At 42.8% G+C, this 27753-nt stretch overlaps 1 protein-coding gene and 1 long non-coding RNA gene across 10 annotated transcripts in view; both read right to left on the bottom strand.

Annotated features, from left to right (window-relative positions):
• The window catches only part of RARB (retinoic acid receptor beta), a 965418-nt gene that overhangs the window by 172708 nt on the left and 764957 nt on the right, over window positions 1-27753 (bottom strand). The gene's annotated exons all lie outside the window — the stretch shown is intronic.
• On the bottom strand, window positions 1620-2535 carry LOC141083517 (uncharacterized). The gene is made up of 2 exons (XR_012230735.1): window positions 2216-2535; window positions 1620-1932 (listed from the first exon to the last, which is right to left on the bottom strand). It is a non-coding gene; the product is annotated as an uncharacterized lncRNA (long non-coding RNA).

The following is a 27753-nucleotide window of genomic DNA, read 5'->3' as shown; positions in this document are numbered from 1 at the left end:
GGAGAGGTGTGGGGCCATTATACTGCATGAAGGGATCATACTGTGTTGGGGTCACCATATTTTCCAGGGGAGTTGAGGGGTGGGGTATAGTAGGGTCATCATACTGTGTGTGTGAATAGATTCAATGTGGGGGTATCGTACAGTGTTTGTGGGTCACTTGTTTACATCATACTTTATGAAGGCAATTAAAGAGGAATCTATAGATCCAGTAGGAGGAAAATTAGAGGGCACACACAGCAGGTGCAGCAATAGGGACACATACAGCAGCAACAGCTCAGTATTGGTGTATCAGAAAGATAAGAAGTTTGTGCTGATTGGGAATAGATGGGGACGGTGCTATAAATGTGAGAAGGCAAATGTGCCTTTGTTGCAATCTCTATAGCCGAGTCTTGGCTGGAAGAAGTTGCCATGTCGGTCTAGGCCAAATGGAAAAGATGGCAAAAGTGACTCCATCAGAAATAATGTCAGCTGTAAGTCACTATCTGTAACTGTACTGTGATCGCTTACATGTTCTGCAGCAATGATATCTACCTCTATATATCATCATATGGCAGTAATATTAGTGATGGTTTTCGTATGGATATTTTATTTTTTTAGTAACAGCACTGTTATTTGCTGGCGTTCTCCTACATACACAATTAGGCCGGGATCACACTACCATGTGTGATGCGAGAAACTCGCCCGAATCTCTCGCATCAACACCCGACGCTGCCGCCGGCACTCAGGACCGGAGCTCTGGCTGCATGTATTTCTCTACAGCCGCAGCTCTGCTCCTGAGTGCCGGCGGCAGCGCAGGGTGTTGATGCGAGAGACTCATGCGAGTTTTACGGTAGTGTGATCCCGGCCTTAGGGTGCACCACTGCACTTGTAATCAGGGTTACCTGGTTAGGGGCCGACTTATAAGTTTCACCCTTTTATGAACAAAACTCCTAGCTACGCCTCTGATGCCCCCAATCTTGTAACAATGTCCCATGTCCTGGGCCTCTTTCTGTAATAATGTTCCGCCTCCTAGAAATCTCCTCAAACTCATTTTAAGCACAAAAAATAATTGATTATTCTCACTTGTCAGCGCTCCCACAGCGAGCAGCGTCCATTTTCTCCTCCACAGCCAGTGCAGGGAGGCGGGAGACACATTGCAGTGACATGCATGTCGATCTGCAGGCCACTGATTGGCCACTGGCAACTATAGCTACAGCGGTGCAGAGAGATGGTGTATCTCTGCGCCGCAATACATTCAGTCCGAGGACACACATTCAGCTGAAAACAGGACCTGTGTCGATGGACCCCAACTCCATGATCCTGGTTGCAATCGCACCCTTTGCGCCCGCGATCATTACGCCCCTGTCTTTGATCATAGCTACTTAGTACTATGGTCTCTGGATATTTCATTATTTATGGCATCTTGAATATTTTTTTTTTTTTTGCACTAGCGGTTTATCTTTATTATATGTTCAACTGAAATTTGTTTGCCTATTATTGTAGGAGTCTACTCATTCACCTATTACTTTGTTATTTGATTTGAGCTCCATTCAATCATTGATTTTATAGCATTTAAAATTTTATATTATATTGGAATAAAGTGTAGTTTTTATACTTCTAACAAACTTTTGTCTGCCATCTTTGTTTTTTTTTGCATTTGTATATTAGATAGCCGTTGAATGAACACTCATTTAGCTGACAGCTATACCTCCTATTGGCCAGTTTAACCTCAGGCAGCCAATATTGTGGCTCTATCTCAGTGCTTAAAGGGAACCTGTCAACAGGTTTGGCCGATATAATATATGGCCATCACCTTTCAGGGCTGATATACAGCACTCTATAATGTTGTAGATAAGCCCCCGATCCGACCTACAAGAGAAGAAAAATAAGCTTTATTATACTCACCTGCGGGGCTGTCCGGACTGATGGGTGTTGCTGGTCCTGGTCCGGCGCCTCCCATCTTCTTGTGATGCCGCCCTCCTGCTTGCTTCACAGGTTCACAGGGCATCGCACTCTTGCTCAGACGTAGATATCTGCCCTGTTGAGGGCAAAGAAAAGTACTGCAGTGCGCAGGCGCTGGGCCTTGCTGACCTTTCCCGGCGCCTGCACACTGAAGTACTTTGCTCTGCCCTAAACAGGAGTGCTGTGACGGGTAGCCATGAAGCAAGCAGGAGGGCGGCATCGCAAGAAGATGGGAGGTGCCGGACCAGGACATGCCCCACCCATCGGACCGGACCTCCCCCCAGGTGAGTACAATAAAACTTATTTTTCTTCTTTTACAGGTGGAATCGGTGGATTATCTACAGCATTATAGAATGCTGTAGATAAGCCCAGAAAGGCAGTTGCCGTAGCTCGTATCAGCCAAACCTGGAGACAGGTTCGCTTTAACTAAAAATGGGTTATTGACCATAATATTTTATGAAATCTCCATAGGATTTCATAAAATAATGTAAAATTGCTCATCATCACCAAATTATTTTTCCAGAATTCAATAGTTTGACTATTAATAGTAACATTTTTTTTAGAAGTTAGCCATGTGCCATTTTAGATGCCTACATAACCGTTGAATTTTGCCAGGGAAAGACACCTCGGGACATGCCGTATCTTTTGTCCTGAAGCGTCTTCTTCTGGTTTTCTATAGTTTTTTTTTTATGGAGTTTTCACCAGTCTTTTTCTTAGACATTTTGATAAAACTTATTGAACGGTTTCCAAACAGAAGCCACCCGAAAAATGGTCACGTCACTTCTTTTATCCGTTTCGGGGGCATTTGTTGCTCAAAAAGACTGAATATTTTCACAGAAAGTTATTTTCATATTGCAGGGCATATGTTCATTCTTAGTAGTTTCTTTTGCCTGCTTTTTAGGTGGATTTTATGCCAGAAAAAGATGTCATGTGCACATACTTGTGCCAAATCTTGAGAAACTGAAGACAATTTTGTGACATCATCTACTTCCCGCACCACAGCCTTGAAAAACAATACAAAATTTGCATCCCTTTTCCAGTAGTTTGAAGCAGAACTTAAAGAGTAAGTATAATTTTTTTTCTTTCTCAGTGACTTGTCAGTTGCTTCTCCCACTGTCCCCAGCAATGGTTATTCACTCTCAAACACAGCTCAACCATGCAGATCTGTTAAAAGTGAGAGATCAGACACAGCTGGTACCTTTAAAGGGAACCTGTCTCCTCATTCATGCTGCCCAAACCAAGGCCAGCATGAATCAGAACCTGGCTGTACAACTGCCAGAGCGTTTCAGAGAGAAAATATACTTTAAAGATCTAGCCGGGGACCATAGCCAAAGACGAGACTAGTTCTGCACCGTCCTGGCCCCGGCACTTTACAGTGCTGCTCTCTAAGTAACTAAAAGGTCTCTTGCTATGGAAAGACCTGTGAATCACCTGATCTTCTACCTTTAATTTTCTGAGCTCTGCAAAGGAATACATGGATTTCGTCCGCGCTGCCCAAATGATGAAATTCCAGAAGGTTAATGACAGTGGTTTATTCTACGCCTTTCAAGGTTTTTTGCAACCTCTTCTTCAGGTGGTATTTCCTGAAGAAGAGGTTGCAAAAAACCTTGAAACGCGTAGAATAAACCACTGTCAAACTTTATTAACCTTCTGGAATTTTATAATTTGGGCAACGCGGACAAAATCCACGTATTCTTTTGCAGAGCTCTGTTTCATACAGTAGGTGACCGACTTGTGGATCTGCAGCAGCCCTTATCTATACAGGCTTTGAATACCTACTACCAGGTGAGCAGTTTTTTGTCAAACCGCTTACTTTATTTGTGGGATAAGACCCTATATTGCGCTTGTGTCTCCCTCTTTCCTCACAATACCTTTATTTTTCTGAAATGCAAGAGCATTTCGGAGAAACATACCTGGCTGCAATCGTGCAACCAGGCTCAAATTCATGCTTCCTGTGGTTTGGACAGCAATAATCAAGTGAAAGGATCCCTTTAAAAGATTATAAAGAAAGGAGGGGAAAGAAAATAAAAGAGACAAAAGCAAAGAGATACAAAGTAATGCTACTTCACTTTATCCTCAGGGATCCTGTAGAACCACATCTGGGACTTGCATCTGCAACTGAGTCTTGCCATCAGGAACAAAATGGTGACTTTCCATATACAACTATGCTATTTCATCCTATTGGAGTTCTGAAAATTGACAAGCAAGCCTCATGTGAATGTGCAATAAATGTCAAAGATGGAAATACACTTTTATAAACAAATTAAAACAGTATAGTTGCTATAGATGCTTCCCCATTATCACAAGGAATTGACATCATTTGTTGAATGTAGAGCTCCAACTGTTGAGAACGTCACTTATCTCTAGATTGTAGGGGTCACCATTCTAGGTTCCTTCATCAATCTTTCACAATTCTCCTTCTGTAGCGTTGCCTCTGGCCACCTGCTATGCCAGTAACTGCAGTGACCTGTAAAGCTGGTGGCCTACACCACCACTACAGAGGAAAAAAATTATGGAGATTTTGCTGCCTCATTTCCGGGATAAGAGGAGGTCCAGTGATCTGACCACAGCTGATGCAAATACTATGGCATATCTTAGCTAGATTTGTAGAAACAATTTAAAGTCTGTCACTGATGCAGAACACTGATGATGGATAGATGTTTGCAAAACTACAATATCCCTAGTCGAGTTGCAAAAGAAAAGCAAATATACAAAATTAATATAATTTCATCAGGTCTAATGTATGTTTTTTCTTTTTCTGCTTTGTCTACAAGAAGAAACTTGCTTTACTAATCTACCACCTTTAACCCATAGCAAGCAATCTAATGTTCTAATCCCGTGTTCTGATCTAATGTTTGGATCTTTCTCCTCCTAGTCAGTGATTAATTATATATTGTCCAGCTGGTCAGGATTACTAACTATATACATGGCAGACAAGTTACATGATCTACAGAAAAAGCTGGAAAAAGAAGAAGTCAAACTCCCCTGTTTGTGATAAAGAGAAGGGGCAAAAATCTGTAGAGTGCTTCTTCTCCATTACGATGGCCTGCTTTGCTCACACCCGGCATGATGTAGCCATTACACTATAGGCAACACTCGAACAATGAGATGTGCATGCTCAATGCAGATATAATCAGACGACTTGAAAAGCTCAACTCTTTGCACAGTTACATATCAGGACAATTCTGTCTCGCCCTCACAAGAACAACATTCTGTACCAACGCTAATGAAAACTTAACCGGTATTTTATTCTTTTGCTGCATCAACATGACATGTACTAGGCTGGCTGCCATGGCCGATTTTGTTTCATAGACATCACTTATCTACAAGTTTACAAACTTGCCCATGCAAGCATGACATTCGGTTACAAGTATTGCTTTATTTCAGCGGATGGGCTCTGTGACTGCCTTTTTTTTTCTGTACTGCGTATTTGAGGGTATAAATGTACTAAATTTACTACCATTCTAGTCCTGTAAATACCAGCTATTGTCTGCTATTAGCAGTGTTCATATATTTCTAAATTACTATGTGCAAGAATTTGGTGAGGCTTATTCATCCGTAAACGCAGAAGAATGGATTCAAACAAATTGTGGCTCAAATACGGCATAGACGTTACTATTGAGTCTTACACTAAAGGGAAACTCTGACTAGGTTTATGTTGAACTGTATGGGGTCCTCATGCCCACCCGCTACTCACTGACAGCCATTTCCCTATTCTGCCATGGGTGGGCTAGGGAGCCACAGCTCAAGAATATGTTGGACCCAGCAGCACACACAGGTAATGCAGAGTAACCCAGTGCTACAGCAAATAACCAAAGATTTCACGAAAACTTATGCAATCAAACAAGTGACCCAAGGCAGAAATCAGGGTACTGTATATGTGCCTGTCTGCGTATTGTATGTGTGTGCCTGTCTGCGTATTGTATGTCTGTGCATGCCTGCATACTGTATATGTGTGCATGTCTGCATACTGTATATGTGTGCATGTCTGCACACTGTATGTGTGCATGTCTGCGTACCGTATATGTGTGCATGTCTGCGTACTGTATATGTGTGCATGTCTGCGTACTGTATATGTGTGCATGTCTGTGTACCGTATATGTGTGCATGTCTGCGTACCGTATATGTGTGCATGTCTGCGTACTGTATGTGTGCATGTCTGCGTATTGTATATGTGTGCATGTCTGCGTACTGTATATGTGTGCATGTCTGCGTACCGTATATGTGTGCATGTCTACGTATTGTATATGTGTGCATGTCTGTGTACTGTATATGTGTGCATGTCTGCATACCTTATATGTGTGCATGTCTGCGTACTGTATATGTGTGCATGTCTGCGTACTGTATATGTGTGCATGTCTGCGTACTGTATGTGTGCATGTCTACGTATTGTATATGTGTGCATGTCTGCGTACTGTATATGTGTGCATGTCTGCGTACTGTATGTGTGCATGTCTGCGTACTGTATATGTGTGCATGTCTGTGTGCGCATGTCTGCGCAGTGTATGTGTGCAAGTCTGCATTTTGTACGTGTGTACATGTCTGCGTACTGTGTGGGCGCATATCTGTGTACTGTATGTGTGCATGTCTGCATACTGTATATGTGTGCATGTCTGTGTACTGTATGTGTGTGCATGTCTGCGTACTGTATGTGTGTGCATGTCTGCGTACTGTATATGTGTGCATGTCTGAGTACTGTATGTGTGTGCATGTCTGCGTACTGTATATGTGTGCATGTCTGCGTACTGTATGTGTGCATGTCTGCGTACTGTATATGCGTGCATGTCTGTGTGCGCATGTCTGCGCAGTGTATGTGTGCAAGTCTGCGTTGCGTTTTGTACGTGTGTACATGTCTGCGTACTGTGTGGGCGCATATCTGTGTACTGTATGTGTGTGCATGTCTGCATACTGTATATGTGTGCATGTCTGTGTACTGTATGTGTGTGCATGTCTGCGTACTGTATATGTGTGCATGTCTGCGTACTGTATATGTGTGCATGTCTGTGTACCGTATATGTGTGCATGTCTGCGTACCGTATATGTGTGCATGTCTGCGTACTGTATGTGTGCATGTCTGCGTATTGTATATGTGTGCATGTCTGCGTACTGTATATGTGTGCATGTCTGCGTACCGTATATGTGTGCATGTCTACGTATTGTATATGTGTGCATGTCTGTGTACTGTATATGTGTGCATGTCTGCATACCTTATATGTGTGCATGTCTGCGTACTGTATATGTGTGCATGTCTGCGTACTGTATATGTGTGCATGTCTGCGTACTGTATGTGTGCATGTCTACGTATTGTATATGTGTCCATGTCTGCGTACTGTATATGTGTGCATGTCTGCGTACTGTATGTGTGCATGTCTGCGTACTGTATATGTGTGCATGTCTGTGTGCGCATGTCTGCGCAGTGTATGTGTGCAAGTCTGCGTTTTGTACGTGTGTACATGTCTGCGTACTGTGTGGGCGCATATCTGTGTACTGTATGTGTGCATGTCTGCATACTGTATATGTGTGCATGTCTGTGTACTGTATGTGTGTGCATGTCTGCGTACTGTATGTGTGTGCATGTCTGCGTACTGTATATGTGTGCATGTCTGAGTACTGTATGTGTGTGCATGTCTGCGTACTGTATATGCGTGCATGTCTGTGTGCGCATGTCTGCGCAGTGTATGTGTGCAAGTCTGCGTTGCGTTTTGTACGTGTGTACATGTCTGCGTACTGTGTGGGCGCATATCTGTGTACTGTATGTGTGTGCATGTCTGCATACTGTATATGTGTGCATGTCTGTGTACTGTATGTGTGTGCATGTCTGCGTACTGTATGTGTGTGCATGTCTGCGTACTGTATAAGTGTGCATGTCTGTGTACTGTATGTGTGTGCATGTCTGCGTACTGTACATGTGTGCTTGTCTGTGTGCACATGTCTGCGCAGTGTGTGTGTGTATGTCTGTTTACTGTGTGTGCGCATGTCTGTGCACTGTTTGTGTGAATGTCTGCATAGTGAGTGTGCATGTCCGCGTACTGTACAGTATGTGTGTGCATGTCTGTGCACTGTTTGTGTGCATGTCTTCAAATGTGAAGGATGAGGGGGCAGGCTGGGCCCTCTGTACTATATCTATATTTATCTGCCGTATCCGTGCATCATGAATCTTGGTATGTGTTAAAGGGCCCACTGAGACTCTTTCGCCCTTCGCCCACAAAATCTGGAGCCGGCCCTCGTATTGCAGTATATAGAACAAGTGACCAGATGGTAGCAGGCTCAAGTCCCCCAAGGGGAATAAAAAAATAAGATTGAATATAAGGTTTTTCAAAACAAACAAACAAAAATATTTTAATTACCTACCCCTTACCAGCAATTAAAAAATAAATGTTTGACATTGCCGTATCTGTAAAAGTCTGATCTATAAAAATCTAAAAAAAGTATAAACCTGCATAACAAGAGCTGTGATAAAATTCAAATGCCAGAATTCTGTTTTTTTTCCACCAAAAATGTATTATGAAGCAATCAAAATGATGAAGCAATCAAAATGACAAAAGTACCCCAAAGTCGTATTAATAAAAAATGTCAGCTCATCACACAAAAAAAAACTCTTTTTACAAAGTTCAGAATTTTTTTAGTCACTAAAACACAAAACTACAACTCGCCCCACAAAAAAACAGAAGCTTCATATGGATGTCGATGGAGAAATAAAAAAAAGTTATGGCGCTTAAAAGAAGGGTAGGGAAAAGCAAAAGCTGAAAAAAGGAAAATCGCATGGTGAGGTGGGCTAAAAGTATGCTTTCTGCATTTCACTGAAAAACATGCATGGTTGCAATATAAGAGCCGGCCTTGGACTCAAGCCATCCGTGGTTTGGGCAGCATGAAACAACTATCTGGTTCCTTTTAATTATTGTTCAATATTCTGACCACGTACAAAGGTCCTGCTTTTATTCGCCGGTAAAGCGCTGCTCAGTAAACACTGTTACGTTTGGAACCTGAGTTCAAATCCCACAATGGACAACTATAAGGAGTTTGTATGTTCTCCCTGTGTAGCGATGGGTTTCCTCTGGGTTCTTACCAAATTCCAAAGCCATAGTAATTGGGAAATTACATTGTGACCCAATAAAAACAGTGCCGATAATGTCTGTAAATTGCTGAGGATTATGATGGTGCTATATGGGCATAATAATATAATTATAATAATTACATGATGGCCACTGAAATCAGTGGTCATGTGTACGACACACAAGGCCCACCAATATGAAACCCTCTTCTATAAACTCCAAATAGCCAAAAGGCATGCACTAAGAAGGAACGCCACTCAGGAGATGACTGATGTCTGAGCACATGTACAAGAACAATTCAATTAAAAAATAAAGAAACAGCAATATATAAAATCAGTTTTAGTAGTCAGAAAATGTTGGAGATGAGCTTTATCCAGCTTTAGTATATGAGTGCAATAGTTATACCGAGTAACAGTAATCAGTGTTTCCGATTTTGGGCAAGTGTTCTATCACGGTGAGATTTCTCATAAATGGAGCGTGTTTTTTATTGGAGAATAATTATAATCACAGGGAATAAAATTCTATTACCTGATGGAGTCATAAAAGGTCAAAGGAAGCAGTTAGGATCGTATACCGTACAGATCATGATGCATCAATCATGGAAAAACAGAAGCCATGACACCAGCGTGAAAAAAGAGAGTAGGTGCTGACGACGTAAACAGATACATGGCGTGTTTATGTAATAATGTAAGGCATTACAATATATTTTTAGAAGGCAGACTTCTGTACAGTGAAAATGAGATGAGCACTACTACCAGAAACCACGAATGTGAGCTTTAGCTTTAATATTTTATCCGTCATACGTCCCAAAGGGTAAAAAAAAAACTCTGGAGTTGAATCATTGCCCCTCATCTTGTTATCTTAATGGGTAACATATCAAGTGTCATTCATTCTCTGCTGCATTCGATGTCCTCATTTACAGATTGCAAGTAGAAAAAACTGAAAGTTGTGGCCATAAATTATTCATAATCTATTGTATTAGTGTGTGTTCTGTGAACATTCGCCACTGGCAAAGAAGGCCAGATTATTTTTCACTTTTAATTGTGTGGATATCTTATCCACTTTGTGGAAAATGAAGAGTGCTACCTGAAACCATAGGTGCTGGGAGAGGAATAAAGACGCTCCTTGTGCCTTTTATTTAAAGCCAGAGCAACTATTTCGAAGATATAACTTTAACATAGGGGATGGCGGGAAGATCTGCTTGCTATTTCCTTAAGTAGGGCTTGTCTATTTGTATGTTGGACACATCAGAGGTTAATACGGGACTTGAGGTGACACAGAGGCTTGAACAATTCCACCCGGTCACAATAGGCGTCATTGTGTCGACAAGGAGGCGAGGAACATCAGGCTTTTTACTCAATTCTCAATGTAATCCAAAACTATAAAAATCCTCTATGATGGCTGAGCTAACACCAGCGAGATAACATGTTTAATGAGTCGAAATAATGTGTAATATTTCCCGCTGGGTCGGACAGCTATGCACATAATGTCTGATATCTTACAGCCTTGATACTTTCTCATTTATTAAGTATGGTATATACTTATGTCATGGGGCCGACCTCAAAAGACCACCAGCAACCAGCTGATATAACCAGACGAAGAGGTGCACATCATAAATGAATGCAGTGGCCAATAAAGTGGAAATATTGTATTACATAGCAGCTGTAGAAGTGTCCTAAGAGCTTGATGTCCATATGGATGATGGGACAAAATAGGTCATTTTAAACCCTAACTGTGCAGCAACGACTTTTAGACATCCAAAAGCTCCAACATGATTTTCAGGGTGCGAGTTCTGAAAATATTGAACGATTGGTCAAGTTTCTGCTAACCCAGAGTTAAACCTCAAGCACACAACACATTCATGGCATGGAGGCCTCCAAATTAAACCAACGGCTTACAGAACATGGCTCCACAGAAATCTATATGCGCCTAAGGCTGTAACTAGAGTGGGTGCAAGTGTTGCAGTCGGACATGGACCCTAGACGAACCCAACAGGTCCCGTTAGATTATACGAGAAGAATGATACTGTTAAAGTCCTGTGATACTTGAAGGACCTGTTACAAATTTTGCATTGGGATCAATTAGCTTTACACCACTGTGTGCACCCTATAAGGATTCTGTAGAAGTACTTGAGAAGCCACAATTTGGTGCAGTAAATAGAGGCATAAGATGGCTTTGACTGCACATCAGAATCACAGGAGCTAAAATATCTGAACAAGTGAAAAAGATTGATTAAAATCTGCACAACAGCAGTCATGCATAATTTTTTTTCTTTAAAAGAAAGCAATGATCAGAAAATTACTTATTGTTTAGATCAGGGTTTTGTGTTGCATGTATTTAAAAAAATATTGCTTTTTTTTCTTTGATATCACGATCTTTAAAAAAAAAAACAATAGTAGACTTACAATTTTCACACTGGTCACTGGAGCATTTTTAGACTTTTAAGGCCCCGTTACACTCTTCAATGTCCCAGCGATCCCACCAATGATCCGACATGGATGGGATCGCTGGGACATAGTTAGCTGATCGCTGGTGGAGCTGTCACACAGGCAGATTCACCAGTGATCAGGACTAGCGAGCACGCTGGTATCCAGGGTAAACAGCGGGTATCTAAGCGCCGCGCGGCACTTAGTTACCCGCTGTTTACCCTGGATACCCGATCAGGATCAGCGAGCACACTGGTATCCAGGGTAAACAGCGGGTAACTAAGTGCTGAGCGGCTCTTAGTTACCCGCTGTTTACCCTGGATACCAGCTCCCAGCGTCTGCTGTATGGCGCTGGGAGCTCGCTGATCGTTGGTCTCTCGCTGTCACACGCAGCGATGTGTGCTGCCCAGTGGGAGACCAACAATAGATTTATGTCCCAGACCATTAGGCAATGATTAACGATCAGCCAACTGATTGTTGATCATTGCTACGTGTCACACGCAACGATGTAGTTTCGACATCGCTGCAACGTCACCAAACTGGTGACGTTGCAACGATATCGTTCACAATATCATTGCGTGTAACGGGGCCTTTAGACTTCAGGGGAAGTTTTCAGCAATGCTTCTTATCATCAAAGGCAGGATTACAATGACAAGTAACACTTAAACACACAGCTGATAGCACAGGATTTACCATTCACAATAGGCAACGTTAGAGCTGATATTAGGAACCCATCCCTAGCTAACCACGGAGGTTGATCCCCTAAAAAGTATGACTATCGTGCCCCTGCTGAACTAAGACTGTGCCCTAAAAAGTCTATATCAATAGACATCACAAAGAACTAAATAGTAGCACTCCAATAGGAAATAGATAATTGTTAATATAACAACATGTTTCAAGTTAGGTAATTTCCTGCACTTTGGGTTTTAAGTTGAGGGCCATTAGCAAAGGTACATCTAAATTAACCATTGCATCTAAAGTAATGAATTTGAAATTGGTCTTCTATCCATAATTGTTCTATTTATGGGTCTACAGAGTTGTTTCCCTGATTAACCTCAGTAAACTGTAGGGGAAACGCGTCCAGAAGCCTTGAATATTTAGGGTCTACTGTAACCCCAGATGAGTATTTTATTATGTTATCAATTGTTATTTATTTACTATAATGGCCCTCCAAATATTATAATGGTCCCCTCATTCCCTCCATATAGTATAATGCACTTCCTATAGTCCTCCATATAATATAATGCACTGCCCATAGTCTGCCATATAGTATAAGGCACCCTCCATAGACCTTTGTTTAGTATAATGCACTGCCCATAGTGCTCTATATAGTATAATGCACCCCATTGACCTTCATATAGTATAATGCACTCCCTGTAGTCCTCCATACAGTATAGTGCACTCCCCACAGTTCTACATACAGTACAATGCACACCCCATAGTCCTCCATATAGTATATGGTATATGGTAGAGTGTTATGAATGAGTCACTGAAGGAGGAAAAAACAAAAATACAAGCTAAGTCCAGAAAACCGGAGAGGTTGGTAGCTATCGGATTGCAGACCCCTGATCCTATCCACAACAACTAACAGTAGCCGTGGGGGGTTCCTACAATGCCCTAGACCCCTCGATCACAGCCGGAGAACTAAATAAGCCTAAAGAAAGAAAGGGGAAATCTAAACTGCCCCAGAGCAGACCCCAAAGCAATAGGCAGCCCCCAACATATAATGACGGTGAAGCAAGATGAAAACACTAACACAGATAGAAAGATAGGTTGAGCAAACGATGGGGCCCAAGCTAACTAAAAAGGACAGGATAGAAAAGCTGCTGTCTGCAATCCGCAAAAAACCCTACCAAAAAATGTCCCAACCATCTGATAGGAAAAACAGGCCCTGAAGTCGCTAGGACTTCAAAAATGACTATATCAGCACTCAGGTAAATTCTGAAGACAGCGCAAAGAGACAAACTGATCAGAGACAAAAATGGAACTCAGCATACCCCCGACCGGGGATGGCTGAACTCCAAAAAACAAGGCAAACAAAACAAAACCAATAAGTTCAACAGCAGAGCAAAAACTTATCTTTGGGAAGCAGGAATCAGACTGGTCTCCAAGAATCCAGAAGAGAAATCACCAGCGACTCAGAAGGGCGTCGGCTGCCTTATACCCAGTCAGCAGTTCCTGTTACCCAGTCATCATCTACCAGATCAGGTGTTTGGTAATCAGCCTCACTACCTTCCTTCACCAGAAGAGGGAGTTCATCAGACATCGACGGTGAAGGAGAAAATGAACTCACAACAGTAGAGTATTGAACCCCCCATAATCCTTCATACAGTGTAATGTACACCTCATAGTCCTCCATAACGTATAATGCATCCTTATAGGCCTCCATACAGTATAATGTGGCTCCAATAGTATAATGCACACCCCCATAGTTCTCCATATAGTATAATGCCACCTAAGTCCTCCATATAGTATAATGGACTCCTCATAGTCCTCCATACAGTATAATGCACACCCCATAGTCATCCATACAGTATATTGCACCCCCATAGTCATCCATAGAGTAAAATGCAGCCCTCATAGAATTCCATATAGTATAATTCACAACCCATTGTCCTCTGTATAGTATTATGGCCACCACAATGCACTAACCGATTTAAAAAAAAGTAAATACTCGCCTCTACCCGTTAACCCACATCTCCTCAGCAACTCCACTGCCCAACACACCGTAGCGCGATGTCAGACGCCGAGGGAGAATGATGGAGGAGGGAACAGACAACTTTTCTCCTCCATCATTGCTTTCAACTGTATTATTGTGCGATGCCAAACAGGGGGGCTTGTGCCTGGGGCCAGCACTCTCATCTGGCCCCCCTGTTTCATGGGCAATTGCCCAGTTTGCCTTCACCGACGCCGACCTTGTCTGAGCTTAGGTAAGAATGGATATTACAGAATCCTAATATAAGTAAATTTTCCCTGCCATTGTGAAATTTATGTAATCTATTTACCATGTCCTGAAATATCTTTTATCCATATCTGCTATTACTTTGGTCTTTTATTTAGCTAATCTTCTTGTGATGAATCAAGGGTGTGGTTTTAATATTATCTAATTAAAAGTTAAGGCTTTTAGTAGAGATTTTTCTTCTATTTAGTACTTTGGCTCCCTATGGTAATAAGTGAATTGTTTTTGTACTATTCGATGTTACAGCTGACCCTGTTCCCCCTTCTTTCACTTATATACAAACCATAGGCCAGAGTCTGTTCATTGTGGCTATATACATGTGTTTTTTCCCGAAACAGTAGAGTCTAAAAAAGCCCTAGTGGACAGTATGTCAATTGCAAGAATTCTAATTCTAAAAAAAATACATTTAAAATAAAAGTCTGGTTTAAACAATAGGCCATTTTCTAATGACACATTCCTTTTATCTTCCTTTCATTAGAGATTTAGTCACAAAATCACAAAATGATATTAATTTATTCGGTTGTACAAATATAACCCATTCTTAAATCTAGATGTGGTTTGCACATATTGCATACTGTAACAGTTAATGTCAAGGAAAAGAGTGCAGAGCTCATACCAAGATGTAGCAGTGTACCTAAAGGTACTATCACACTTAGCGATGTACCAGCGATCCCGACCCGACGCGGTCAGGATCACTTGTACATCGCTAAGTGGTCGCTAGTGAGCTGCCACACAGGCAGATCTCACCAGCGACATCGCAGCGGTCGGGGGTTGTTACCTACCTGTCAGACGAGGCGATGAAGACGTCCTCCCGCCCGCGTCCACGCGTCGCTCGTTGTCACAGCAGGAAGCCCAGCAGGAAGCTGACGACGAGAAGCCGCCCAGGACGTTCTCACGCGATCAGCGATAACCAGCGGGGGAGCGGTCGGAGGTAAGTATCACACATAGCGATATCGCTAGCAATATCGCTGCTGCGTCACAAAAACTAGTGACGTTATAGCGATATTGCTAGCGATATCGCTATGTGTGACAGGCCCTTAAGAGAAGTGATATACTTCAGGAAAAGGCTCTATACAGAGGTGCTGAAATAAAGTTATACTGTAGAATGGAGTTCGTGTACATAGGATACTGAAATTAGATATACAGCTCTGGCAAAAATTAAGAGACCACTTCAATATTCAGTTTGTCTGATTTTTCTCTTTATAGGTTGCTCCGAATTTCAAGCAATACATTTTGGGTTTTTTTCCTGAAAAGGAGAAATGGTCAAAATGAAAAAAAAAAAAAAAAAATCAGTGCTTTCCGACCTCAAATAATGCTAAGAAAACAAGTTCATAATCATTCAGAAACAACAATACTAACGTTTTAACACAAAAGAGTTCAGAAATCAATATTTTGTGGAATAACCATGACATTTAAAAACAGCTTTCATGCGTCTTGGCATGCTTGCCACCAGTCTTTCACACTGCTTCTGGCGCAAAAATTCCAGAGGTTTTCAATGGGGTTCAGGTCTGGAGAATGGGCTGCCCACGACAGGGTTTTGATGTGGTGGTCTCTTAATTTTTGCCAGAGCTGTATATTGTAGGATGGGGATGTATATAGGGGAGTGAGGAGAGATATAATGCAGAAAGGGGCTATGAATAGTGGGGACGACAGGGGTGGTATCTGCAGGATTTAGCTTTATAGAGAGGGAGTTGGGAGGATATACTGTAAGATGGGGCTCTGTATACAGGGGCTGACATATATTAAGCTGTGTTTGTTGACTGCTGCAGATATCAGTTATGTGAAACTGTAAATGTTGCGTATGACAAAGGATAGCTTTATGTCATATACTTCATTTCCAGTTTCCTATCACTGATCTGTTAACAGCAGATAACATAAACAGCTCTACACTGCTTTTGTCGTGGAGAGTTGAGCTCTGCTATAATCGGCTAATGAAAAGCACACAGAAGCTATAAAGATTTAGATGGCAGAACAAAAACTCTGACAGGCAGGAGCATACTGTACGGGAGCAAAAAGAGCACAGAAGTATAAGATTAATTCTACACTTCTTAGATTAGCTTCATGATAAGTCAGAGAGGTGGCATTAGTCAGGAGAACACAGGAGAGGGCAGGAGGGGTCTGCAGCACTGAGGAGAAGCAAGGGCTGCCAGGAAATGTAGTTTTAGCAGATAAATAGGACTGTCCATTCTGCTATGTGAAGCTGGATGCACAGAGGGGCAGATACAAATGAAAAAGACATAAAAATACAAAAAAATAAATGTTATGTTGGGATTAGGCATTTAATGTGTATTGTGAAAAAAAACGGATTACTTACCGGTAATACTCTTTTGTAGAGTCCACGACAGCACCCACTGAGAGAGGGGATCCGCCCCAGGAACAGGAAACCTACAGAGAGATAAATGGGGCGGTCCTCCTCGCTCCCTCAGTTTGTGTTACAGAGAACCAAGAGGAACCGCCATACATGTTTTAGTCAATTTGATAGTCAACCAGTTGACACTTATAAATATCTATTACTTGCTATACACACTAAAACATCCCTTATCCCTTTTTTTTTTCCACCACCAAGGAGAGCCACGTGTGAGTTTCTAAATTAAGGGAGGGAAGTGAACGGGTGCTGTCGTGGACTCTACAAAAGAGTATTACCGGTAAGTAATCCATTTTTTTCTCTTCGCCACGACAGCACCCACTGAGAGACTTTCAGAGATAGTCACTTGGGAGGGTACACCGTGCTAAGGACCGCTCTACCGAAGGCCAAGTCGTCTGAGGAGGATAAATCTAGTCTATAGTGGTTATAAAACATAGATGGAGAAGACCAAGTTGCAGCCTTACATATTAGCTCTATTGGAACGCCTGCTTTCTCTGCCCAGGAGGATGATATGGCTCAAGTAGAATGTGCTTTTACTCCCTGTGGAAGGTCTTCTCCCTTTGCCAAATATGCCATCATGATTGCATCTCTGATCCACCTGGACAGTGTGCTTCTCGTAACTCTGGACCCCTTCTTGTTACCCTGGAAGGAAATAAAGAGAGACCTACTCTGCCTCTAGGGACTGGTTCTATCTATGTAGGTCAGGACTGCTCTTCTGACATCTAGTGTGTGAAATTTAACTTCTTCTGGTGTCACTGGGTTCACATAGAAGGAGGGAAGGCAGACTTCTTGGGCTCTATGAAATCTAGTAGCACACTTGGGAAGATATGACGGGTCTGTTTTTAATACCAGATTGTCATGACTTACTGATAGGAATGGGGGATCTACCGATAGTGCCTGGAGATCACCTGCCCTTCTCGCCGAGACTAGAGCTACCAATAGAGCAGTTTTAAATGAAAGGTGTTTTAATAATGCTAGGTGCATAGGTTCGAATGGGGCCTGAGTTAAGGCATCTAAGACCAAGTTGAGGTCCCACGCAGGCACCTGGGGGATGTGGACTGGAGTCGCCCTCTGACAAGCTGAAATAAATCGGGATACCCATCTATTGCCTGCCACATTATGGTTATATAAAGCTCCTAGAGCCGATACATGAACTTTTAGGGTATTAACCCCTCTGCAGGAATTCTAGAATGGCTCTAATGGGTACCTCACTGGAAAGCTTTGCGGTGTGAAAGGTTAAAAATGTCTTCCATATTTTTACACAAATTTTTGTTGTTGACTCCTTTCTACTCTCTAGTAGTGTGTTTATAAGATTATTTGAGAACCCTCTTAATCTTAATAGCCTCCTTTCAAATTCCATGCCGCTAGGTGCAAGGATTTGACTCGGGGATGGTGGCAGGGTCCCTGGGAGAGGAGGTCCCGATGTAGCGGGAGAATCCATGGGTCGGCTATCGACATCGCTCTCAACCATGAAAACCACTGCCTCTTGGGCCAAAAAGGGGCTATTAGGATTACTCTCGCCCCTTCTTCCCTTATCTTCCTGACCACTGTCGGTAGCAATATCATCGGAGGGAAGGCTTAGGCCTGTCGAAATGTCCAGGGTATCTGCAGGGCATCGAGGACGTCTGGACTGTCCTCCCTGTACAGTGAAGCGAACTTTTCTACGCATCTGTTGGCTCTTGTCGCGAACAGATCTATGTCTGGTTTGCCCCATTTGGCAGTTATCATTTTGAAGATGTGTCGGCTGAGAACCCACTCTCCTTGGTGTAAAGTTTGGCGACTGAGATAGTCCGCTCTGGAATTGTCTATTCCTCTGATGTGGGTGGCGGATAAGGAGTGGAGATGTATTTCGGCCATCTTTAGAATATCTTCCGCGATAGACATGAGTGGTCTTGATCGCGTACCTCCTTGCCAATTTATGTATGCCACTGAGGAGATGATGTCTGTTTGGATTCTCGTGTGGGTACCTTTTAGCTGCGGAAGAAATTTAGATATAGCAAAATATATCGCTTTTAGCTCCTTCACGTTAGATGAGCTTCTTGTTTCGAGTTTGGACCACCGACCCTGCACCATGTTTTCTCCTAAATGAGCTCCCCATCCCGAGGGGCTAGCGTCCGTGGTCACCACTCTAGAGGGAATAATCCACCATGGAACACCTCCTGTTAGATTGTTAGGGTTTAACCACCACCTTAAAGAGCTAATTACCTCTGGTGACAGGGATATTCTCCCATTCAACCGCCCCTGTAGCCTCTCTGTCTCACGTAAAATGGCCCACTGCAATTTTCTGGAATGGAATTGGGCCCATTGTACCGCTGGAATGCATGATATTAGGGACCCTAATAAGGACATGCCTTCTTGCAAGGTTATCGAGTTCTTATCACATGCCATCCGTAGTTTGCTAATTAAGGTTCGTGTTTTTGTTTCTGGTAAAAAACATTTCTCACTTACAGAGTCTACTTGAAGGCCCAGGAACGTCTGACAGGTTACCGGTTGCAGTCTGGACTTTTCCCAGTTGACCAGCCAGCCTAGTGTCTGCAGGGATGAGATTATATTAGCTACTCTTCCTTCGCATTGGGACACCGAATTTCCTACTATAAGCAGGTCGTCCAAATACGGGACTATTAAAGTGTCCTCTAGCCTTAAGTACGACATCACCTCTAGCATCAGCTTCGTAAAAACGCGGGGTGCCATGGATAACCCGAACGGCATCGCAGTGAACTGGAAGTGTCGTATCTGGCCCTTTATCAAGGCTGCCACACGAAGGAACTTTTGATGCTCTCTGTATATGGGGAGGTGATAATAGGCATCCTTTAGGTCCAATACTGCCATATAGCACCTAGGAAACAAGAGTTTTATCGCTGAACAAATTGATTCCATCTTAAAGGACCGCAGCCTTAGAAACTAAATAAGCTTTTTTAAATTAATTATCGTTCTAAAGGAACCATCCGGTTTAGGTACTAAAAATAGGGGAGAATACAATCCTGTTCCCCACTCTTCTCTTGGCACTTCTATCAGAACATAGATAGCTCTATCTCCAAGGCTTGTTGTTGCGTTGGGGACTTCAGGGAAGTCAATAGGAAGGAGTTTGGTGGGCACCGAACAAATTCCAGCTTTAGGCCCGATGACACGATACTAATTGCCCAAGGGTTTGATGTTATTTTTTGCCACTGATGACTGTATTTTAGCAGCCTACCACCTACCGGTGTTTTATCGCTACCGGAACCTGTCCCCTGACCTAAAGGGACGCTTTCCAAACAAATTGCCTCTCTGCTTGGCATCTTTATTACCCCAACTTTCCTGGGGTCTGAAATCTTTCTTTTTCCCAAATGGAGGCTTCCTGAAGGCTCTCCTGTTAAAGGGAATGTATGGGTTAGGGAATCCTTTCTTCCTCTCCCCCGCTTTTGTCAGGATGTCATCCAACCGTGTGCCAAACAGGTACTTACCCTGACACGGCATAGTACAGAGTTTGGTTTTAGTTTGTACGTGACCTCTCCACCCCTTCAACCATAGGGCCCGTCAGGTCGTGTTGGTTAAACCCGCCGTTCTGGCAGATAGACGGAGGGAATCAGCTGAGGCGTCGGATAGGAAGGCGGCCGCTCCCTTAATCAGGGGAATGGAGGAAAGGAGCTTATCTCTAGACGCTCCACTCTTTATTCTATCCTCTAATTCGTCCAACCATACGATCATGGACCTTGCCGTGCAAGTGGCTGCTATAGCCGGCTTAAAGGCTCCTATGCATGCTTCCCAAGACCGTTTGAGAAAAGTGTCTGCTCTGCGGTCTAGTAGATCGGACAAAGTTCCTGCGTCCTCTACTGGTAGGGAAGAGCGGCGGGAGGTGGAGGCTACTGCCGTATCCACTTTGGGAGGTTTAGACCAAGACGCCAGTTCGTCATCATCAAAGGGGTATTTTCGTTTGGAAGCTAAGGAAATAAATGCTCTTTGCCCCTGTCTCTTCCACTCCTTTTTAACCAGTTCCTTAATAGCTGGTACTACGGGGAAGGCTTTGATTTTCTTTTGGGTGATGCCCGCGAACATAATTTCCTGCAGGGTTTTGGGTTCTTTAACGTCACATAACCCCATGGTATTCCGCACGTATTTGACCAAATTGATCACGCTGTCTGTGGGGAAGCAAGCCTGCTCTTCCTCTTCCAAGGTTAGGCATTCCTGAGACCTGTCTGAATCCAATTCCCCAGTCTCCTAAGGCGACCCCGATGTCGGTGACCTTACTCCTCTAATGGAGGTCTGTCCACCATGACTACTAGCACCGCCTAAAGCCTGTAGCTCTTCCCTGATAATCATACGAATATCCTCTTTTCTACCGGAGGACTCCTCCCGCAGGGTTTGATCAATACATAACTGACATAACCGTTTAGGGTGACCATCTGGGAGGGGCTGGGAGCATAATGCACATTCCCTGTGTTTATTTTTCTCCGTTCTCTTGGCCTGAGGGTATATAAACAGAACAAAGAACGGAACGCCATCATCTAAGAGCTTGACCTAAAACACTCACCCGTGAATTTCGTCAGCTCAATACCGGCTGTGGGGCTCGAGGCTCAGGCTGAGGTGAGGAACGAGGTGCCTTCTTCCGCTTCTTCTCTGAAGCTTCGCTCTGTCTAGAACGTCCGCTGGTTTCTCTTCTGGAGCTGCTGCTCCTTCTGGTATTGCTATTTCTTCGGTTACCGCTTTGAGAGGATTCTCCTAGCTGCCCCTCGAGGAGCGAAACCCGGTTGTTTACCGACGACATGGCTACGCACCGGTGTGCCTCTGGCCGGTGCCTTTATGCAGCCTCCCGGTTTCACTTCCTTTCCTCGTCTCCTCTTTTTTTTTTCCCTTTCTTGGGCTACTGCGCATGCGCGGTCGCCCCGCAATCTCGCGCTACCTCTTCCTACCCCGGAAGTGCCCCTACCACTTCCGGGTTGCCTGGCCTTCTTGCAATGGCGCCGGCCATTCACTCTCCTGGCAGCGCTTTCACCCGCGGTCCTTTCCTGACCGCTGCCCCTGCACTGCCGGATCGTCATACCGCTACATAGCAAGGTATGGCATATTCCATCATAGCGCCTGTGGCACACCCTGCGTCCTGCTCAAGCTCAGGGCATCATCCTCCTCCCTGGCCTTGCCATCCCCGGTTTTCCTTGGGGCGGGGGGAGGGAGGGGGGATCTTCTCCAGGATCCCTGGACCCCCGACGCTGTGCCGCGCTTTGTAATGCGTAATCCCCTCCTAGGGATTTCCCAGGTGCTCCTCCAATGCACCTCCTGGTGAGCCAGGCACTCCTCGCCATGGCCTCACCCGCATTACCAGCAGAGGGGGGATTCCTAATCTGGATCCACCCGTGCTGCTTCCAGTTCTGGGGCCCCCGTTGCTCATATAATGCCGTGGGCGGCTACCAGGCCAGGAATCCTCTTTTCTGTGGGTTCCTTCCTAGGAACAGGAAACCAAACTGAGGGAGCGAGGGGGACCACCCCATTTATTTCTCTGTAGGTTTCCTGTTCCTGGGGCGGATCCCCTCTCTCAGTGGGTGCTGTCATGGCGAAGAGAAAATAATGTGATTCTGGGAATAACCCTTTAAATTTATATATAAGAAATGAGTAGAATCACTAGAATTGGAATGAATTCTGCAAGGAGTTTTGACCTGAGTGGCAGTATCTCAGCTTAACCTTTACGACGTACTATAGACGTACCTTGTAAGTCATGAGGGCGACCAGAATACAAAGCTTATTAATGGATCTTTCATGATTCTCATTACAACTGTATTGACGCTTTTGGGGCCTGTAGGATCAAGGGAGCAACACTGGGACTGAGAAATAAAGTTTTGCATCAATCACCTAGGAAAGGAAAATCTATGTCTTAAATACAAATAACAGAATGTACAATTAGTAAATCTACGTAACAGGCACTTTCCCTTTAAAATGTAACTAGATCCATAGCTTTATACACAAAAAGAGCTCCAGGGGAAAGTCATTAATGTTTCATGCTATGTGGCAACTGTAAATTCAGAGTATTGTATCGAATGGTAAATCCTAGCAGGGATATTTATTGCAAAATTATGCCTCCCCCATTAGTACTGTGTGGAGGTAATGTTCAGCTTTGTGCAATTCTTGCTGCACTTTCTAAACAATCTACCCGGGAGCAGTTATATTTTATAACTAGATGAATAAGATGAATATTTAAACAGGTAGTCCAGAATTAGAAATGAAGGTCTGTGTCCCCTATCTGCACTCTACACATTTTTCCATGGGCTCTTTCCAGTATTGCAGCTCATTCCCACAGCGCTGCTTGATCTGACACATCCCATTGATAAGTGTTGCGCAGATCTTTATTTCTAATTATGGGCTATCTCCCTGACAGGAGAAACATTCCTGGTGTAAGGAATACTACAGCTCGTCATGACTTAGATGAGCTGTGGCGTCACACCCCTGCCGCATCCCCACTCCATCCTGGCTCCACCTACTTCCAGCAAAGCTGCCAAATTTTAGCAACTTTTTTTTTTTTTTTGAAAAGTGCCTGAAACCACATGACATGTGAAAGTTCAGTTACTTACATACAAATAAATTGCATACAAAGTACTATAAAAACCATCATGATACAGACTAAATATATGAAGCTCAAAGGATAAATACGACTATTTATTGCAACAACTGCAATCAAGCATTTGGATAATGGCAAATAGTTTACAACGCTCTGGAAGAATTTTGGCCCACTCATCTTTGCAGAATTGTTGTAATTCAGCCACATTGGAGAGTTTCCGAGTATGAACTGCCATTTTAAGGTCATGCCAGAGCATCTCAATCACATTAAGGTCTGGAATTTGACTAGGCCACTCCAAAGGCTTAATTTTGCTTTTCTTAAGCCATTCAGAGGTGGATTTGCTGGTGTGTTTTGGATCATTGCATGCTACATAACCCAAGTGCGCATTAGCTTGAGGTAACGAGCATATGGCCTGACATTCTCCTTCAGGATTTTTTTGGTAGACAGCAAAATTCATGATTCTATTAACCACAGCAAGACTTCCAGGTCATGAATGTCTTTATAACCTTCCCCTGACTGATAGATCTCAATTACTTTGTTTCTCATTTGTTCCACAAATTCTTTGGATCGCGGCATGATGTCTAGCTTTTGAGGTTCTTTTTGTCTACTTTACTTAGGCAGGCAGGTCCTATTTAAGTGATTTCTTGTTTGAGAACAGGTGTGGCAGTAATTAGGCAACGGTGTGTCTAGGGAATTTTAACACAGCTTCTCAAAGATGTGATAAACCACAGTTAATTTATGTTTGAGGGGGGCAATCACTTTGTCACACAGGGTCCTGTAGGTTTGGATTTCCTTTTCCCTTAATAATAAAGACCATAATTTAAAAACTGCATTTTGTCTTTACTTGTGCTATCATTGTCTAATATTTACATTTGTTTAGTGATCTGAAACATTTAAGTGTGACAAACGTAAAAGAATAGGAAATCAGGAAGGGGCAAACACTTTTTCACACAACGGTATGTGTATTTAATGGGAATGGAGGTCAGGTACGCGATATGTAAACTCCCCGGCAGAACTCGTCTAGTAGAGCTAGTGTATGACAAGGTCGCTCCATCTAGTGGGTGTGGCCTCACCAATACAAGTGTATTGAGCTAGGCCACACCCACTAGATGGGTTCTGCCTGGACCTCTGGGCGAATTCTCGCAGTGTACAGTGCACACGCTGTGAGGATTCACAAGTCTGCAGTCACACAGAGTGACTGCTGACTTTTCATTTTACACCAGACAACCCGTGAAAATTTTCCTTTAAGTGCCAGAGAACACCTTTCAAGGGGTATTCTCAAGATTTAACGTTCTCCCCTATCCATAGGGTGAAGACAACTTTCTAATGAAAGAACAGCGCTCTGGAGGCCGAGAATGCTTGTACCCTCTCCATTCATTGGCTTTGCCAAAGACCGCACAAAACGGGGGCTTTTCAGCGCCTCTTTTTTGGGATCCAAAGCACCATTTTCTGGACTACTTAGTATACCAGTGGTCGGATCCCTAGTTACTAGTAGTGATGCCGAATCTTACAGATACTGGATAACTTAACATCTTGGGAATACCCCTTTAACTGATCTTGTTTTAAAATGTAAAGATGTCGATAGCTAGTAAAGAAAATAAATCTGTTCCAATAAATATAGAATGAAATATATATATATATATATATATATATATATATATATATATATATATATATATATATAAATCCAACAATGTAGACCAGCTCACTCCTGTGGACCACCTAGAACCTCAGCTAATCTGGTTAACTCCGTTGTGCCCGGATCAGGATGTAGGAGTCCATCCATACAAATGTGAACAACGGCAAAGCAAAGTCCAGCAATAACGTGAGCAATCCAGGATGCTGTTAAAAAAAAAAATTTTCTTTCTTTTTATTCATAAATCCATTAAAATGCAATGGTCCAAGCAGTTCAAAACAGCAATAATGCAGGAAAGTAGTGCAGATAGGACCAATTAGGATACCCCCTTTTTTAAAATTATTACAGGTCATTTCTATTTCTTCCTCCAATTTGTCACTAGATGTGGTATTCCTTTTTAGTCTAATAAGCTCCCCCACAGGAATATTCTGAATGACATGTTTGGGGTGATTAGAGGAAGCCATTAAAATACTATTGCATGCAATGGATTTTTTATAGGGAGATATCAGAACCCCATCATTGTCCAAATCTGCAGTCAGTTTCAAATCCAAGAAGTTAATTGATACCTCATGACCACTACTAGTAAATTTTAGATTGAAATCATTCAAATCCAAATAAGAGAAAAAACTTTTTGCAGACGAGAGACTACCCCTCCAGACAAATATCAGATCATCAATAAATCTCCCCAGCCAAACAATATTATCCTTGTATGGGTTATCAATATTGAAGATATAATTTTCTTCCCACACAGACATAACCAGGTTAGCTAGGGAAGGTGAAAACTTGGCGCCCATGCTCACACCCTGTGTCTGGAGGAAATATCTCTCATCAAACACAAAATAGTTGTGGCTTAAAAGAAATTGAATTGAGGAAACAATAAACCTCTGAATGGAATCATCATAATTACTGTATCTGGACAAGTAATATGTGATGCATCGTATCGCGACGTGATGGGGGATAGAAGGATATAACCCCACTACTTTCCTGCGTTATTGCTGTTTTGAACTGCTTGGACCATTGCATTTTAATGGATTTATGAATAAAAAGAAAGAAAAAATTTTTAACAGCATCCTGGATTGCTCACGTTATTGCTGGACTTTGCTTTGCCGTTGTTCTTCATATATATATATATATATATATATATATATAAATATATATATATTGCTTTATCATTAAAATACTGGACACGAAACAATGCCACGTAGCAATGGCACGACAATGTAGAATTAGATAATATTTCAAACATTGCGTTGCTTATCTTAATGGTTATGAGATGTGAGTAAGAAATAATGAGCGCCTTCAGGTTGCTTTTCATTCTCATCAACAGGAAATAAGTTGCAAGCTGAGCCAGCACGCAAATTAAAGAAAAAAGATCTACTAAGCTCATACCAGGCTGGATATAGACATACAATAGGCAGCATCATATGTGAAATTTGTGGCTTTCATTTCCACCCTGTCAAGAGAACTTTGTACTAGATGAATCAAGAAAAAGCTGAAATATCTTCGGCAGAGGCGACCTTATTTGTTCTTCTGCTCCAGCTTAAGCTGAACTATTGACCCTTCTATAAGCAGCCGTTGTACCTTGATCGGCAATCATCAGTTTAACCTTCGTAATGCCAAATTGTCCAGCAACCAACAAGCCTTTAACCAGCTCTCCAGTGTTAAATCCAACATAATGCAGGTTAGGTGCATCGAATTAAAAAAATAATAATTATTCCTAGCTACAATGAATTATTAATTGGACTGACATACACTATAGGTTGTGCCCCCCCAAATCATCAACACTTCCCGAGAGTCCCCTGCTTCACTGCACTGGTGCAAGAAGAAGAACACATGACCCATCATGAGGAACATTCATCAAGCCCAATAAGACGGGATGAAGGCAATAACTGCTTGACTTGGCAGCATCTCCACCTCCTTGCCTGGAAGTAACTAATTCATATTTGGCATATACAGGCCTTAAAGGGGTATTCTCAGGTTTGGAAATGCTCCCCTATCTACTGGATAAGGGACAACTTCCCAATCACTGGGGGCCGACTTCTGGGACCCCACCAATCTCAAGAACTGTGGCTTTGAAGAGATCTATTCGAATGGAAAGGGGATTAATAATGTGCACCAATTCTCCATTCATTCTTAAGGCTTCTTTTACTCATGCCGTTTTTTTGCGGCCCGTTATTGCGGCCCGATTTTGCGGACTGTATCGCCGCAATTTTTACAGTCTGCCACAATAACGGACCATAAAAAACTTGTGCATCGTCGTTTTTCATGTTTCCAATACTATGGAAATAGTATTGGAAAAAAAACGGCGTTCCGCAAAACAGGAAGTGACGGTACACTGCAAAAACAAACTTCCGTTTGTATTTGCAGACCTTTTGATTTTCAATGGGGGCCATGTTTGTATGCCGTGAAAAAGATTGGGCAGGCTTGATCTTTTTTTCACGGCCGCAAATACGGCCCTCACGGCCATACGGCACACTGTGGAAGTTTTACGGGCCGATTTTGCAGCCCCATAGAAATCTATTGGGGCCGCAAAAATGGCAGACAAAAACACGGTAAGTGTAAAAGAAGCCTAACATGAGCGCTGGAGAAGCTGAACGCAGCGTTTGGCTACTCTTCGTCACTACTATGATGGTGTGCATAATCGGCCTACGCTTCATTCACCAAGAACCACAGTTCACCAGAATGGTGGAAGCCTCAGAGCCCAGTGATCACTGATAGGGGATAAGATACAAACTTGAAAAAACCCCTTTAATCTTCATTATTAACTGAACTTGGTTGTCTAAGGTACTAACCAGATTCCCTTTAATACGGGATCTCATGTAATCTAGAATATCTAGTACAGTAAGGG

The sequence above is a fragment of the Dendrobates tinctorius genome, unplaced genomic scaffold (genome assembly GCF_039654945.1).
Source record: "Dendrobates tinctorius isolate UK_male_01 unplaced genomic scaffold, ASM3965494v1 ptg000005l, whole genome shotgun sequence".
Taxonomy (NCBI): domain Eukaryota; kingdom Metazoa; phylum Chordata; class Amphibia; order Anura; family Dendrobatidae; genus Dendrobates; species Dendrobates tinctorius.
This window is presented reverse-complemented; position numbering and strand designations above follow the sequence as displayed.